Source organism: Camellia sinensis, chromosome 1 (assembly GCF_055761805.1).
Source record: "Camellia sinensis isolate YWXY chromosome 1, ASM5576180v1, whole genome shotgun sequence".
Lineage (NCBI taxonomy): Eukaryota > Viridiplantae > Streptophyta > Magnoliopsida > Ericales > Theaceae > Camellia > Camellia sinensis.
The window spans coordinates 13,055,390-13,072,325 of record NC_138961.1 but is presented as its reverse complement, the minus strand read 5'-3'; the positions used below and the strand labels follow the sequence as shown (position 1 = coordinate 13,072,325).

At 35.0% G+C, this 16,936-nt stretch overlaps 2 long non-coding RNA genes across 3 annotated transcripts; one reads left to right on the top strand and one right to left on the bottom strand.

Moving 5' to 3' along the window:
- The first annotated feature begins 13,123 nt into the window (after nt 1-13,123).
- LOC145791540 (uncharacterized) lies at nt 13,124-14,220 on the top strand. Its single transcript, XR_014331160.1, has 2 exons — nt 13,124-13,349; nt 13,389-14,220. It is a non-coding gene; the product is annotated as an uncharacterized LOC145791540 (long non-coding RNA).
- Nucleotides 14,221-14,539: 319 nt separating this feature from the next.
- LOC114315393 (uncharacterized) lies at nt 14,540-16,508 on the bottom strand. 2 transcript variants are annotated; one of them, XR_003647781.2, is made up of 3 exons: nt 16,088-16,311; nt 15,009-15,781; nt 14,540-14,782 (listed from the first exon to the last, which is right to left on the bottom strand). It is a non-coding gene; the product is annotated as an uncharacterized LOC114315393 (long non-coding RNA). The 2 variants fall into 2 exon arrangements; XR_003647780.2 differs by having other exon boundaries at nt 14,540-15,781; nt 16,088-16,508.
- Nucleotides 16,509-16,936: the final 428 nt, after the last annotated feature.

The following is a 16,936-nucleotide window of genomic DNA, read 5'->3' as shown; positions in this document are numbered from 1 at the left end:
GTCAATTGACATGGCCATCCTTATTATATTCCTCACGTCTCTCGTTAATTTCAACTTGGTAAAAGAAAAAAAATGTTGGTGTTATTGAATTTGATGTTGCTAAATCAAGGACGTGGTTGGTATGTTCTTACTTCTCACTTTTTCTTTGTCTGTACCGCCTTGGTTGGTGTCGGATTCCTACATGGACATGAATAAAAGAACGGTTTTTTAAAGGTAATTTAAAATTTATTTTACTTGAGTGTACTTCAAAAGAGTAATTTGAAAAGAAAAAAATAAAATAAATTGAAAATAAGTTATAATCTTAAATAATTTAATAAAATATATTAAAAAATTAAACTCACTTATATATTTTTTTAGGTGTAAATAAAATTCCTCAAACCTTTCAGAGATATGGGAACAGGAAGAGGCAAAACATCATAAGATCTTGCAATCCAAACATTGGAACCAGTACTAGGAAGTGGGGACCAATACGAAACAACATTAATCGACGTCTATTCCTGTAAATAGCAAACCCTATCAAATCCAATTTTGGAAAATTAAAAATAAATAAAGGATATATTACAAATACACTTTTTAATATTTACTTAAAATACAGATTATTTTTTATGATTTAAAAAATTATAAATATTTTTTATTAGAATTTTTTATTTAACAGAATTAACTAAAAAAATAAAATTCATAATTATTTTCCTATACAATAATAAAATTATTTAAATTATTAATTAAAATATATTTTTAATATCATTAAAAACTATTAATTGACTTGATAATTTATTAATAAAATGAGTGATTTGTTATAAAATTAAAAATTTCAGAATAAAATATAATTTTTAAAACTATAAAAAATAATTCATATTTTAATCAAATTTGAAGAATGCATTTATAATTTACCCATCAATAGATAAAATTGTGGATATACCTAATAACCTAGCTACCATTCTCCATTATTCTCTGCTTTTGTACGGAAGATTAGAGACAATATCGTAATGCATCGACGGCTGTAGTAGGTGCCATGTGGCGGTGAATCAGCTAAGGAAGCTGCGGCGATTAAGGAGGAGGAAGGGCTGTGTCGGGCCGATAGTTTGTACGAGAAGCCACGTGGTAAAGTTCAAATGCACGCCTCAGGTCTGGGTCCCACATAGGCACGTGTTGCCACTTGAGTGCCTCCCCACCCCCCCCCCCCGGATTATGGGCATCTTTTTTTTGAGTCAGGAGCCTCTCCTTGCAAGCCACTCCTTACGCTCCGTCCTTGCAGGCCTTCGGGCCTACTTTTACGCCCAATTTTGATGATCTAAATTGTTTATATTTTAAGATTTATTCAGTATATTATACCTGTAAAAAAATTAAATTGATCGGATATCAGAAAGTATGTGTTCGAAAAATTGAACTAAAAACTATTTTTTTAAAGAATTTAATAAACAGTTTTCCGAACATATACTTTCTGATATCCGATCAACTTGATTTTTTACAGGTATGATATACTGAATAAATCATAAAATATGAACGGTTCGGATTATCAAAATTGGGCCTAAAAGTAGGCCCGAATGCAAGGATGGAGCGCAAGAAGGGAGTGCAACGAGAGGATCCCAACTCCTTTTTTTAGTACCCTTCTCTATTTTTATGTACTAGAAAAATTTTAAAAAATATATATATATATATATCTTTTATGAATTAAAATTTTACAAATAAATTACATTGTAATTTATATAAATAAAAATGACTTATTTATCGAATTTATTGTCGCTTAAATCGATTGAATTTGTGTCAGTTGGATGATCATTCAAATAATCAATCGGATGATCGATTTTACTCTCATCTGTCACAATTATCACTCTGTTATTCAGACAACTCACATAAATAAATTCAAATAATTCAAATGATATCAAATTCAGTGAATGTGATATTGTTCTTATATAAATTATTCTTGTGATTTATACTTTTTGAATGTATTAAATTTGTTACAATATGTTATGTGTGTGATTTGAATGTCATGTTTGGAGTAGTTAATTACATGTCTATAATTTTATGTTATTTTTATAATTTAGAAAATTTGTGTGACAATGTCAAGTGTAACTTTTATTTATAATTTGAGCTCATTTAGATTTTAGTAATTTTTTATTAAAATATATATATATATATATATATATAAAAAGAGAATGACTTGACAATTGTAATGACTTTTGACTTTTTTATTAAAATGTTTGGTTTCCAAACATAGCCTTTATAAAATAGAAATAATTTTAAAAAACTAATTACTATTTGAAAATCAAAAGATGAGTGCTTATACCTTCTTTTTTCGATTATTAACTTTCAATAAATTGCACCTATAGCTCTAAAAAAACTATAAATTAAAATTAAAATAAATGGTTGGGTTAGTAAGAGTTTGATTTATTGGTATAAAGATTGTAATTTTTTTTTAAAAATCAAATTTTATGAGTTTAAATTTTCATTTTTTTTATTTTTTATTTTTTGCAAATGAAGAGTCTGGATATTTTGTTGATTAATTTTTGTCATTTGTCGAGTTCAAGGTTGAGGAAAATAGTAAAAACTTGAATTTTGTGAGAGGTCTTTTAAATCTGAAAGAGCAATCAATTCATTCAAAAAATTTATGAAAGCTAGATTGTTAGTATGCTTGATCTACCCTTCCTACCAGTGGGACAAAAACTCTAGTGATACTTGTTTTACTTTGTGTCATTTGGATGATTACGTCATATCAACACAAAAGTGTTTTCATGTTTTCCACATTTTTAAAACAATTCATACAATTCTATTGTAAGCATTTCTTTAAAATAGACTAAAATTTTAAATCACAAATTTCTTACTTAATTTTGAATATTAAATGCTAAATTTTTTCCTCTTGTAATTATATCATAGTTAAGGTCTAGTGCTATGACTCCATTAATGCTACCATTACCACCACCATTATTATTGTATTACCATCGACATCATTACTACCACTGTTACCAAAATATCGTTAAGTATTATAAGAAATTATTGAGACTAAATTAACATAAGAGACAAATCTTATAATAAAAAATTAGTCAAAAGTACAATTGCTGAGGTCAATATCAAATTTGCATTCATTTTTCCTTTAATAAGAGAAGATAATATCTTCATCATGGTTTTAAAAAACAGTATCGGGATACGTTATTCACAATATGGTCATGGATTGATCGATGTCAGTATCAAAAGTTAAATATCTTAATAAATGTTTATCACTATTTAAAATGTTGCCCTTCACTGTCTAATTCTTCTTATTACAAACCAATTTGAACTTGAGTTAGCCTGAACTTCCAAGATTTTGGGAGGAATATCTATCATGGATGGGGTATTGATTGCTAATGAAATAATTGATTGGTGGAAAGTGAACAGGAAGAAAGGTATAGTACTCAAACTTGACTTTGCGAAAGCATACGATTCAGTGAACTGGGTTTCCTATTTTCCTTGTTGGCAAATTTTGGATTTGGTGCTAAATGGATCAGTTGGTTGAAGTACTGTGTGACATCTGTTAGGATCTATGTATAGGTTAATGGATCACCTATAGATGAATTCTCTCTTCAAAAGGGTCTTAGACAATGGGATCTACTATCCCCTTTCCTATTTAACATTGTTGCTAAAAGATTAAATAATTTATTACTAGAAAGAGCAAAAGGGATTAGTTTACTTAAAGAGGTTAGTGAAAAGAAACTGATTTTATCTTTTTCATTATTCAATAATATCTCAATTACAAGTATTTATACAAGTGGGTAAACTAATTATATCTAACCAACTATTACATTTCTCTCACTACATAAGCCACTTCTCTCTAACTCATTTCTTATGCCATACACTGGTATACACCTGTGTCAAGGGAGTTGCATCTGGTGCTGCAGTTGTGGCCTTGGCTGCAGTTCTTCTTCTTAAGACTTCAAGTTGTCATTTGAACTTGAACTTATACCCTTATCAATTAGGGTTGGAGCAAATTAGATAAATATATCTGACCTACAGTTTGTGGATGACACCATTATTTTTTGTGAGACAAATTGGAAAGAGATTGTAACAATGAAAAGAATACTAAGGCGTTTTGAGGCTATGTCTGGGCTAAAAATTAATTTTCACAAAAATGTGGTGTATGGAATTGGTTATGATAATTTTGTTAATGAGTTTGCAACAAAATTGAATTGTATGAGTCATAAGCTTTCCTTGAAATACTTGGGGTTGCCTCTTGGAGTAAATCTAAAGAAATTAGCAACATGGCAGCCAGTAATGGAGAAGGTTAAGAAGAAATTGTCATCTTAGAAGAGGAGGATGCTATCATTTGCTGGGAGATTAACTCTAATAAAGTCAGTCTTAGCTAGCTTACCTATTTACTATATGTCCATTTTTAAAATGCCTAAGGGTGTGGCAAATAAAATTAATAGGTTGCAAGCAGCTTTTCTTTGGGGAGATTCAGAAACAAAAAGAAAAGTGCATATGGTGAGTTGGGAGGTGGTATCTAAGCCCCAAAGCCATGGTGGTCTTGGTGTGAGAAATATTGCAGAAATAAATGATTTCTTGCTCTTGAAATGGTGGTAGAGATATGGGGTTGAAGATATGTCACTGTGGAAAACAGATTTTATGCAATAAATATGGCTCTTTTGGAGGTAGGCAGTTACCATTCCATGAGGGTTCAGTTGTGGTTTCTACAGTGTGGCAGAGTATTATTAGTATTTCTTCTTTTAACTCACAATTAGTTGATTTCTTTAAGGAAAATGAAAGAACTGTGGTTGGTGATGGGATTAGAATTACAAAAAAGTTAGAGACCCCAAAAGTTTTACTAAAATTTTTACCAAATGTCTCACATATGTATGGAACCCACATCCCATATCCATGTGAGACAATTGGTAAAAAATTTGGTAGAACTTTTGGGGTCTCGAATATTATTCTTAGAATTAAATTTTAGAGTGACAAATGGTTTAGGAATATCATCCTCAAAGAGGAGTTTTCTAGATTGTTTAGTATTTCTGTGGAGAATGAGAACCCTTTGAGTCAAATTAGTTTGAGAAGGGGTAATTCAAATGATTGAGATCTAGGCTTTAGAAGACCATTGTTTGTTTGGGAAATGGAAGAGGTAGGAAGATTGTATGCTTTGCTGTTGGTGGCCCCAAGTATTAGAGAATCAGTGGAGGATTCCTTGAGGTGGACAGCATCTTCATCTAAATTATTTTTTGTAACTTCAATATGGAGATGAAAGTGGAAGCAAAGGGCCCTAATTTTAGAATTTCTGAGTTTGTATGGGGTAATGTAGCCCCTTCAAGGTGAAGTTCTTATGTTGGTTAGCTTGGCTTGGTAAAATTAGAACATCTGATTTCTTACAGAGAATTGGAGTTTTAAATGATAATACTAGCATGTTGTGTCTGTTTTGTAGAAATGAACCAGAGTCTCTAAACCATATTCTTTTTCACTAGCCAAAGGTTTGGTTGATCTGGTCTAGTGTGATAAAGTGATGGGCAATACGAGGATCAGTGGTTAAGGTGTTGCGATGATGAGATGGAGTGAGGATGAAGAAAAGGGAGAGGAAGATATAGAAAGTTGTGCCTCTAATTCTGATGTGGTCTGTGTGGAAAATGAGAAATGAGGTGTTGTTTAAAGGTATGCAATTGGTGGTCGATGAGATGCTTGAAGTGATCAAAACAAGAGTGGCACTATAGGTGAGGAGCAGTTGGGGGGGTTCATTACTCAGTACATGATTTGGTGGCTAATCTTAAACAGGTCAGATACTATTTGAGATAAAGGGCTTTGATGAATTGCAGAATGATTGCTGGTGGTTATTGCTTCAGTGGTTTGGTGTTGCTCTGTTGCCAGTGTGATTTTGTTAGTGTATTTGGCTTTTGATGTATTTTAGTTTGGTTGTTTTGGTTATTTCTTGGTGGTTGGTTGGTGCCTTACCAACCTCGGCATTGTACTAGCAAATGATTGAGCTCGTGTGTGGGTGCCAACTTAGTTGGAATTGACACATTGGGTTATGATACTTGAGCACTAGCCTTCTTCTTTATTAACATATCACTTTGTAATACTTTTTGTGCTCATCAATAAAGATTCTTTTACTGATCAAAAAAAAAAAAAAGACTTTAGAGTCTTCTAAGGCTTGATAAGTTCGTTCTTACGATGGCTTAATATTTCACGCACAAAACAACTACTCTTTTATCTTCTTAAATTCATCATGTTCTAATTTTCCTTTTTGTTGTTTCTTCTATTGAAGTTTGGAATAAGAGTTTTTGTCACCTTTCCTTTGTCCTTTGACATCGAATTGGTTGTGCTAGAATCAATGGCAGAGCATGCCCTCTTGTCGCAGGTGAGCAAACAATTTCTTCCTGACGTCACTGAAGACGATTTTTGGCATAATTAAATTATTTTGATGGAGAGAAATCAACAGATGAAATTTAGAAGTTATGAAAAGAAATGAGAATATGTAGAGGAGAACATCTCAAGGAAATTAAATAACACCAATAAAAAAAAAAATGCACCTAATGAGTTGAAAGTTCAGTTTTAGTAGTTAAAGTCCAATATTAAAATTCGTTTTACTAAAATTTTATAGTATTTGAGTACACAAAAAGGTGATCAATGAGACAAATCTCTTAAGAGAACAAAGAAAATTCATTATTATGTATGGAAATTTTATTTTGGATATTGAAATTTGAGTGAGCTCATCAACTAATAATGGCCTCAAAATTTTAGTTTCAAGTGAATATTGTATTCAAACAATATGGAGAGAGAGAGAGAGGGGGGGAGAGTATTCAAACAATATGGAGAGAGAGAGAGAGAGAGGGAGGCTTTGAGTAATGTTAGCAAAAATAGAAAATTAAGCATCAAATGATATAAAAAAAAAATTAAAAATAGATAAAAACCTGTAAAATAAAAAGGTAAGTTATTGAAAACCATATATATGTTCCAGTTACAATTAAAAGCAGTGAAGGATATGAATTTACATATAGCTAAGGACAAGAAAGCACCAAATGCAGAACATAGCACTTGGTTTTTCATCATGAGAGACAATGATCATAATGAAGATTACTTACACTTAAGTTAAGCTTTCTCTTCTTCTCTTCCGGTCCATTATTGAATTTTGAAATATGTTTAAATAATTTTATATGAACCTAATGAGTAGTGAAAATGATTTTTTTTATTTTTTTTATTTACTTATTTATTTTTTGTAATGGTAGTTTAGATCCCGATTGACGTGGATAAAATCGAGTGAAAAAGAATGATTTATCCATCTGACCTCATTTGATGGGACTTAAGACTTGACTTGGTTTGATTTGGTAGTTTAGATCCCAATTATAATAATGAATATGAGAGTTTTAAGTGGATGAATTTAAAATAACTTGATAAATCTAGTTATTTGATATCCTTTTATGAATTTCTTTTTGAGAAATACTATGTAACCCAAATATTCTACCAAACTTCTCACATGAGTGAGACTCACACAAATCCACATGTGTGTGAATCCCATACTCATGTGAGAGGCTTAGTAAAATATTTAGGATCCCTAGCACAACTTCTTTTTTTTTCATGAACCACTACAACATTTTCTTAGTTTAGTGACATTTGAAAGTGTCACAAAACTATTCTTCTAATGACATTTTTTGGTCTTGTGGCATTTTGAACAAGTGCTACTTCTATCGGTGTCACGGTAGATACGAGTGCCACGGTAGATACTTGCAAGTGCCACTGCACCATCATGGCTGAAAACTTTCAATGACATTTTAATGTCATAGTAGATATTATTTGTGGCACTATCAAGCGCCATTAAAAAAAGAGTTAGTGACACTTGTAAGTGTCATTACACTATCAAGACTAAAACTTTTCAGTGACACTTTAATGTCATGGTAGGCACTATTCGTGACGCTATCAAGTGCTATTCATGACGATAATTCGTCGTAGAACAATTTGATCCGCTCTTGCAGAGACTCGAACCGCCAACCTTCCGCACCATAAACCTTATACACCATACTCTTCCCACTACACCTCTATAGCACCACATGATTATATATGCAACATATATTATTTATATAGTACATACATCCATATTAATATAAAAGTATATGTATAAACATAATTATTTTATTGAACATAATTTATGTAAAATAAACTATTTACTATCAAAATAAAAAAAAGACTACTTTTGGTGACTAAAAATATTTTTTAGTCGCCAATTCTATAATTTTGGCTACTAATTGTTTTTTAGTTGCTAAAAAACTTAACTTTTGTCGACCAAAATCGGATTTGGTCGCCGAAGATGCACTTTCAGCTACCAAAATTTTGGTCACCAAAAAATTTTATTCTCGCCCTAGGATTTTAGTTCTCTCGCGCTAAAAATGATCACTTTTGGCAACTAAACTTATTTTTTAGTCACCAATTGTAGACTTTTGGCTACTAAAATTTTTTTTGGCACCAAAAAGCTTTACTTTTGGCTACTAAAATTTTTTTAGTGGGTAAAACCCATATAATCAGCAACCAAACTTATTTTTAGTCGCCAATTGTAGACTTTTGGCTACTAAATTTTTTTAGTCGCCAAAAAGTTTTACTTTGGGCTACTAAAAATTTTTTAGTCACTAAAACCCATATAATCAGCGACCAAACTTAGTTTTAGTCGCCAATTGTAGACTTGTGGCTACTAAAATTGTTTAGTCGCCAAAAAGCTTTACTTTTGGCAACTAATGCTGTTTTGGTGACCAAATTTTTTTGGTCTGGAAATTTAGTCGCCGAATATGCTTTTTCCTGTAGTGTATATTGAGTTTAATTCATTTATTTTTAATCATTTACTGCATTTTAAAAATTTAGAAAATATATTGGCATTTTTTGTTTTTTTAAAAATGTTATTATAAGCTCGGAAAGTTTTTGGCTTAGTGGCATTTCTCAAAATGGTATAAAATATTTGTTTATGACACTTTTCACCTAAGTGCCATAAAAAGTAATTTGCACCTACCTAGTGTCCTGACATTTTTTAAAAATTGCCATTGCAACTAAAGTTTAGTGGTATCTGTTGGTAAATGTCACGAACATAATTTTTTGTGTCATTATTTTATAAAATGTCATAAAATTGATGTGACATTTCTTTATTGAAATGTCACTAAAGCCTTATATGTTTTGTGGTTCTGTGGCATTTTTCTAAAACATTTAATGCCAATTTTTATTTTTGTGGCACTTTCTAAAAACATGCTACTAGTGTAGTGTCACTAAAGTGTAAATTTGTTGTAGTGACATTTTTGTTGTAGTGAAGTGACACTTTTTTTAATTGAAATGCCACTAGAGCCTTGCATGTTTGTGGCTCTATGACATTTTTCTAAAAAATGCCACCAAATATTCTTTTTGTGACATTTTTTAAGAACATGCCACTACTATGGTGTCACTAAAATATGTTTTTGTTGTAGTGTTGTGACACTTGTTCATTGAAATGTCACTAGAGCCTTTTATGTTTGTCGTTTTGTGGTATTTTTCAAAAAACATGCCACTAAATATCATTTTTGTGGCATTTTCTAAAAATATGCCACTAGTGTAGTGCCACTAAAGTATGTTTTTTTTGTAGTTTTGTGACACTTGTTCATTGAAATGTCACTAGAGCCTTTTATGTTTGTCGTTTTGTGGCATTTTTCAAAAACGTGCCACTAAATATTATTTTTTGTGACATTTTTTAAAAATATGCCACTAGTGTAGTGCCACTAAAGTATGTTTTTGTTGTAGTGAACGTGTTTCATTAACGACTCTAATTGTGATCTAATTAATGACTCTAATTAATTTCCTATGTTGATGAATGAATAATGTTAAATCTATTCATTTGAAATCCAATTAATTTAAATGCAACCTAAAGTTTTTTATTGTTTATTTGCATTTGTGTAGAGTTGGCTGTATCATCTATATATTATGAAAAACTTAGATCTGGATTTTGTCTTTTTCACTAAATGTAGATATTGTTAGATCATTAATGCGTCAGCACCTACTCCATAATTCACTCTTTTTAAAACTTGTTTAATGTTTTGTCCTCTTTTAGGAACATCTAATCAAAGCCCCGCGCCATTATCAATGTTTTTATAGGAAAATCGTAATATATACTTTACTAAAAAATACATATGCATGTTTTTTTAAAACTACATGATAATTATTCATAATATTTCTCCAACGTTCATAACAAAATTATAATACCACTTTGTAACTATTTCAATTGAGAAAATTATTATTTCTAATAGTCTCAACCTTTTTTTGGGATTACATAGACATATATGAAGTAATGAGAGAACTAGAAAAGAAAAGAAAAAAATGGAAGTAGAAGAAAGAATTAGAAAACTGAATTGTGTCTGTCACTAGCAAACAGGAATGCCTTCTGCCTCACCAGAGAAAGAAAGAACATAGTTTGGAACTGTCTCCACTTTCATAAATCCTCCTCGAGATCATAAAATTTGACTCTTGAGATCTTTCAGGTGCAAATATCAAATATTTTTAACCATAAAACTTGTATAAGACCTCTGTGGTATTCTTCTCTTTTGCTAAGAAGTATAAGAAGTAAATTCTTCAAGAAAACCAGACCGGATTCTCTATCTTACTCTCTCTCTCTCTTATTCATTTATTCTAAACCTCTTCTTTATCAGAGAGAAATCCATAATAAAAAAGTATTTTAAATAAAGAAAGTGTTTGTAAGATAAATTGATAGAGAGAGAACAAGTGAATAAATGAGATGTATTATGATTGATGTTCTGAATGTTGTATGTTTACAATGTTTACAATTCCTATATATAGAAGAGAAGGTGGTAGTAGGTGTAGGTGAAGTGGAGTGGGTGGTAGTGGAGGTGGTAGGTGGAGTGGGTGGTAATTTACATTTACAAATTACATTAACAGCCCCCCTCAAACTCAAGGAGGATAGGTACTAGCCAACTTGAGTTTGGAGAGAGTAACAAAACAGAAAAATAAACTGATAAAATAAAACAGGATAGGAGACACGGTATGGTCGTGTCAAACCGTTGTAGGAGACACGGTATGGTCGTGTCGGACCGTTGTAGCAGACAGTTTACGGGGTCATGTCGGACCGTTGTAGAAGACAGTTTACGGGGTCATGTTGGACCGGGTCATGTCGGACCGATGTAGCAGGACACTGTGGGGTCGTGTCAGACCGATGTAGAAGACAGTTTATGGGGTCATGTCGGACCGATGTAGAAGCTGACCGGAATCAATGTCGGGACAGTTTATGGGTTCATGTCGGACCGATGTAGAAGCTGACCGGAATCAATGTCGGGACAGTTTATGGGGTCATGTCGGACCGTTGTAAAAGACAGTTTACGGGGTCATGTCGGACCGTTGTAGCAGGACAGTTTACGAGGTCATGTCGGACCGTTGTAGAAGACAGTTTACGGGGTCATGTCGGACCGTTGTAGCAGAGGTTGTGGTGATGCACAGTGCGCCATGAGCGACTTATACATGATACTGTGTATAACCCCCCCTCAAACTCAAATAGGTGTGAAGATAAAAACCTATTTGAGGTTGAAAAGGGATTGATAAAGCTGACTGGTGTAGAAGACACTGTATGAGTGTGTATATAAGCTGCCCAAAAAATATACATGGATGTAGATATCGAGCCCTCAAAAGTCGTGCCCTCAAAAGGTGTGCCCAAGCTATCAAAAGGCGTGCCATCAAAAGGCGTGCCCGATGCATCAAAAGGCGGGCCAAATATGATGGCGAGGCACGTGAGTGCCTTGGCTGGCGTGCCGGTTTGTCTGGCGTCAAGAGGCGCGCGATGCGCGTGGCTGCCTCGGCTATATAACCAAGACTGAACCTGAGGCCGAGGCAGAAGCAAAAAACCTGCGAAAGCCTCTGTAAAACTCTGCGTTGTGCTGAGAGAGAGAGGCTGTAACACTGTTGTGCTGAGAGAGAGAGTCTGTAACACTCTGTTGCGAGAGAAAATGGCTTCGTCGTCCCGTGGTCTGCTGACTCTCTTTCCTGACCTCAACGAGTCAACAAGAGAGATAACGGGTACAGTGGCCAGTGAACCTCAACCAAACACTGCCGGTTTTGCACCGTTGAACTTTCCGATGCGGTCGGTGGAGCAAAAAATGGCTGTGCAGTCGGATGTGGAGGCCAATCAGTATACTTTGAAGTCATGTGTGGAAACCATGACTGCGGTGACAAACTTGTCGAACCGGCTGCAGAGTAGGACAAATGAGGTGCAGCAGTTAAACTCCCAGCTGGCTCTGCTCCAACGCATGTATAAGGATGCGCGAGCAGAGATAAGCGTGCTAAGGGCAGAAAACAAGGAGCTGAAACGGAAGGCCACCGTGATGTTCCGATTTGGAGGTCCTCCATATGCTGCAGTGGTGGAGGATGGGGGAGTGAACATGCCCAGTGGAGTGGGAAACACGGAGGCAACACCGGCAAGGGCCGTCCAGGACGGAGGCAAAAAGAAGAGACCGGCGGCAGAGTAGAGAAAAATCCCGCCTGTGGATGTTGTTGTTTTGGTGTGGTTTTGTAGGTTTGTTTGTTTGTTTTTTTTTTTTTTTTTTTTTTTTTTTGTATGGTGATCGGGGGAGGCCCGACAGGAATAAAATGAGGTGGAGTTTGGTTGGCAGTTCATCTGCGTGTGAAATCAAAAAGAAGATGCGTAAAATTCGAGAGAGTGAAAATCTGCAATGGTGTGTTTTGTTTTGTTTTTTTTTTTTTTTTTTTTTAATGAAAAAAAAATAAAGAAATAAAAATAAAAAATAAAAAAAAATAAAGAAATAAAATAAAATAAAATAAAGAAAGTGGAGCGCAAAAAATGGACACGGCCAGTGGAAAACATGAGGGTATTGATTAGATCACTTTTTAATAATAAGAAAAAAATTTCTATAGGCTGCGTGTTGCATGGGGCAAAACAGTAGAATAAAAAAAAGTGGTGGAAAGATGAGTCAAAATAGTAGAATAAAAGAAAAAAAAAAAGAGAGGCACATGGGTTGAAAAGTGTCAAGCCATTAACCTGCCAAAAAGTAGAAGAAAAAAAAAGTGCACATGCATGTGATAAGGAGAGGGAAACAAGCGTAGTGGGTGGGATTAAAAAAAAAAAAAAAAAAAGGTTTTGTCCGTGAGTAGAGAGAGATCGGTGCTGTGGTGGGTGTGGTAGCAATTATAGAGAGAGAGAGAGAGACCGTGTCTGGTGAACATGGCATGGTCAGCAAGTGGGATGACATGGACGGGAGGGTATGGTATAAAGAGAATAAAAAAAAAATAAAATAAATAAATAAAAGAAAAAGTGTGCTAATGGTGTGAAAGAGTGCTAGTGGTGGATTTGTGAAAAATAGCCTGCCTAATGAATGGTCTCTGATCACAGAAGAGGGTAAAGCAAAAACATGTCTCTGATCATAGAAGAGGTCAAAGCAAAAGCAGAGTTCTACCAAGGAGTAGAAGAGGTCAAAGCAAAAGCAGAGTTCTACCAAGGAAACGACCTATGCCAAGAGAAAGCAAAGCTCTTGCTCAAAGAAGTGGGTTTGCCCAACGGTCTCCTCCCGTTGGAGGACATGGCGGGGAGGCCGGAGATGACGTGGACCTCCCGGACGATGCCGACGTTGCCGTTGCCGTCGATGAGGTGGCAGCTCTTGACGAAGTGCTTGTACGCTTGTGGGTTGTCGAAGCGGCGGACGACGGACCAGACGGTGGAGACGGGAGCGGCGATGTGGTGGATGGCGGCGGAGCAGCACTGGTTGGGACCCACGGCGTGAGTGTGGTAGCGCGCGACGGAGTCCGGCACCGGAGTGGCGCACGTTAGAGGGGTACGCCGTTGATGGGATTGTTTGTGGCAAGTGTTTGTAGTGGTGGTGTTGATTCTATGAAGAACAAGAGATGATGATTTTAATGGATTTGAAGGCATTTTTTTTTTTTTTTTTTTTTGATGGGTTTTGGATTCTGCTTTTGGGGAAGAGAGATTGGAGGATCACTTTTCAGATTCCGGCTGGGCTGCCTCTCGGCGGAGCGGACACCACAGGAGGTGCCGCCGCCGTGGGGCTGGTGGTCAGATCGATTGGAATCGGATCGGGTCATGGGTTGTACGACCCAGGTGTGGTTGGAAGTAATGAGATTCAGAGCCGACAGCGATTCGGAGATCACGAAGGGGTTCTGTTCGTGCTTGATTTGAAGTAGGAGGAGAAGCTGTTGGAGTAGGAGGTATGTGTAAGTGATATGTGTTGAAAAACTCCCGCGGGCAGCGAAGGCAAGGTTGCCGGCCGGCTGCCCGCCGGAAAGAAAGGAGTATAGGCCTAAATCTTATGGCTCTGATACCATGTAAGATAAATTGATAGAGAGAGAACAAGTGAATAAATGAGATGTATTATGATTGATGTTCTGAATGTTGTATGTTTACAATGTTTACAATTCCTATATATAGAAGAGAAGGTGGTAGTAGGTGTAGGTGAAGTGGAGTGGGTGGTAGCGGAGGTGGTAGGTGGAGTGGGTGGTAATTTACATTTACAAATTACATTAACAGTGTTTAAGACGAAAGGACAGAAAAAAGTGGAATAGAGGATTCTCAAACATTCTTCAACACCAAATTGAGAGATTTGGAATATGAAGATAATAACTAATGCTATGAAACTTGAATTGCAAATGTTTAAAATGTAACAAATTTTCAAGTACATATTATATAGCCGTACATGATATGCATACAATGTAGCCTGCCATTTGTTACTACTTCACTGGAAACTCGTCTTATATTTCTATATTTCTATTCTTGGTAGTCCCAAACCCTACTGTTTCCAATAACAGCAAACTGGAGAGATTGCATATCCACGAGTCATGGTCTTGAACAAACCTAACAAGTAAAACACACAAAAAAAATGACCATTTCTACATGCTCTAATTGTCCATCAAAATGGAAATTAAGCATAGAATATAGAAGATATAAAAATTCCCATATAGAACATCTAGGTCAAAGTTCTTAAATAACGGCTCATACATATACATATCTAAATTTTAAACGTCTGATGCTGGTAACCCTCATCTAGGTGCAATTAATAAATTCTTACATAAAAACTTACTTTAAGCCATACTCCATAGTGCAGAGTAGTGTACATCACTGAGTTGCGACAGGAGGTTGTTGCAGTGGTGGTACCTTCTCCTTCGACCGCTTTCGCTTCTTCTCATAACTAATCCCTCTAGATTTAGCTTGAAAATCGCGAACCTCACGCAAGAAAAGCCTCACTGCTCTTGCCCCAAACGGATTCACCTCGGGTTTCCCACCGTGCTCTTCGTAGGCCGCTCTAAGGCGGCCTATCAGAGCATCGAGGCTTTCCCAGGCTTGCCTGAGAGGGCAAAGGCATGGTGCAGGTGGGTTAGGGACCCCAAAGAAAGGGCATGTTTGGTTATGGACTTTGGTTTTTCCAAACTGGTCGAGGTATCGAAGGAATTCATGGACATGAGCACTAGAACACATGGAGAGTGGGAGTGGAGGCCTGTGGTTTCTCAAGTACTGCCCAAAGGTGTTCCAATCTCGGCGCTTCTGGCTCTCGTACTGGCTAGGAACAGAAGGTGAAGCTGAAGTTGATACTAGTCTTGTTGATGAAATGCTTGTTGTTGGCGGTGGTGGTGGTGATTATTTTTGGAATGTGGGGAATGTTGCTTGGTGGTGGTAGTGGTAGTGGTACTGTGAAAAAATCCATGGAAGCAAAGATCTGCGTGTGTTGTGATCTTTATCTTCTTCTTCTGGGATCTTCTAAGCTTTTTTACTCAATCTTCATCAGAATCTGACTCTGATAGTGGTGACTCTCCTTCAGTCTTTATAAGTTCTGCAACATTCTTAGCTCAGATGGATCTAGTAGTTGAAGAAGAGAGAAAGATAGAGAGTGAGTACAAAGATGCAATACACTAAAGAGAGTGTGTATTGCTTTCAAGATATCAACGTAATTGGACTATAACCCTTATAAAGTCAAGTGGTGAATGCTCAATGGCCTCAATGTATATAATTTGTGAAGAGAGAGAGAGAGAGAGAGAGAGAGAGAGAGAAAATTCAGGTGGACAAAAAGATGTAGTGGGTGAAGAAAGATGAATATGAAACTATAGTTAAGAGAGAATAGAAAATAGGATATTCCTGTTGAAGCTTGTCTAGGATGGGAAGTACCTGAGATTGAAGCATAGTGCAATCAGAGAGAGTTCTTGAGAAAGTGGACTTGTTCTGATTTATGGAAAGTGCTTTAAGAGTAAAGAGAAGATCAGATCATCGTCTTCAGAATCAGAATTTTTTTCCAGCAAAAGGGGAAGCAACTGAAGTTATAAACTGTGCAGAGAGAGAGAGAGAGAGGAGTGGTCATTTCATTTCTGGGAAGAGGGCATGTTGCGAGAAAGGGAAAGGTTTTGGCATTGAGTGCAAGTGGATATGAGAGAGACTGTAGAATTGAGGACTATGGTGACACATTTTTTCAATTCACAATTATATTAGGAGAAAAGTCTAGAAACATTGAAATGTTTGACAGAATAAAATACAATTTTCATATAAAATAAATTTTATTTTTTCATATAAAATGAGTTTTATTTTTTTAGTGTTGTTTGGTACCATTTATATAGTTATTTAAAACTCTTTTTTTTTTTTGGTGTGAAAAGTTTATGTCAATTTATTTGGTGCAGCTTTTGTTTATAGTTCAAGAAACAGGAAGAATTTAAATAAGTAAAAAAATTAATTATTTAAAAATTAAGAAAAAATTTCAACATATCAATGTTCACCTTGAAAAAAGTTACACTAAATTGACATTTTATAAATCACACGCTCATATAAGAAAATCATGTAGATCTAATTCCGTGATTGATCACATTATCCATATTAAAGATAATAACATACTCATTTTTATACCAAAACATATGCCCATAAATGTGTTTATTGCGTTATCTTATCACATTTTATATAGGTAACATGTTACAATTATATTGATAACTAACATAAATAATCGAATACGTCAAATTAATATAATAATAA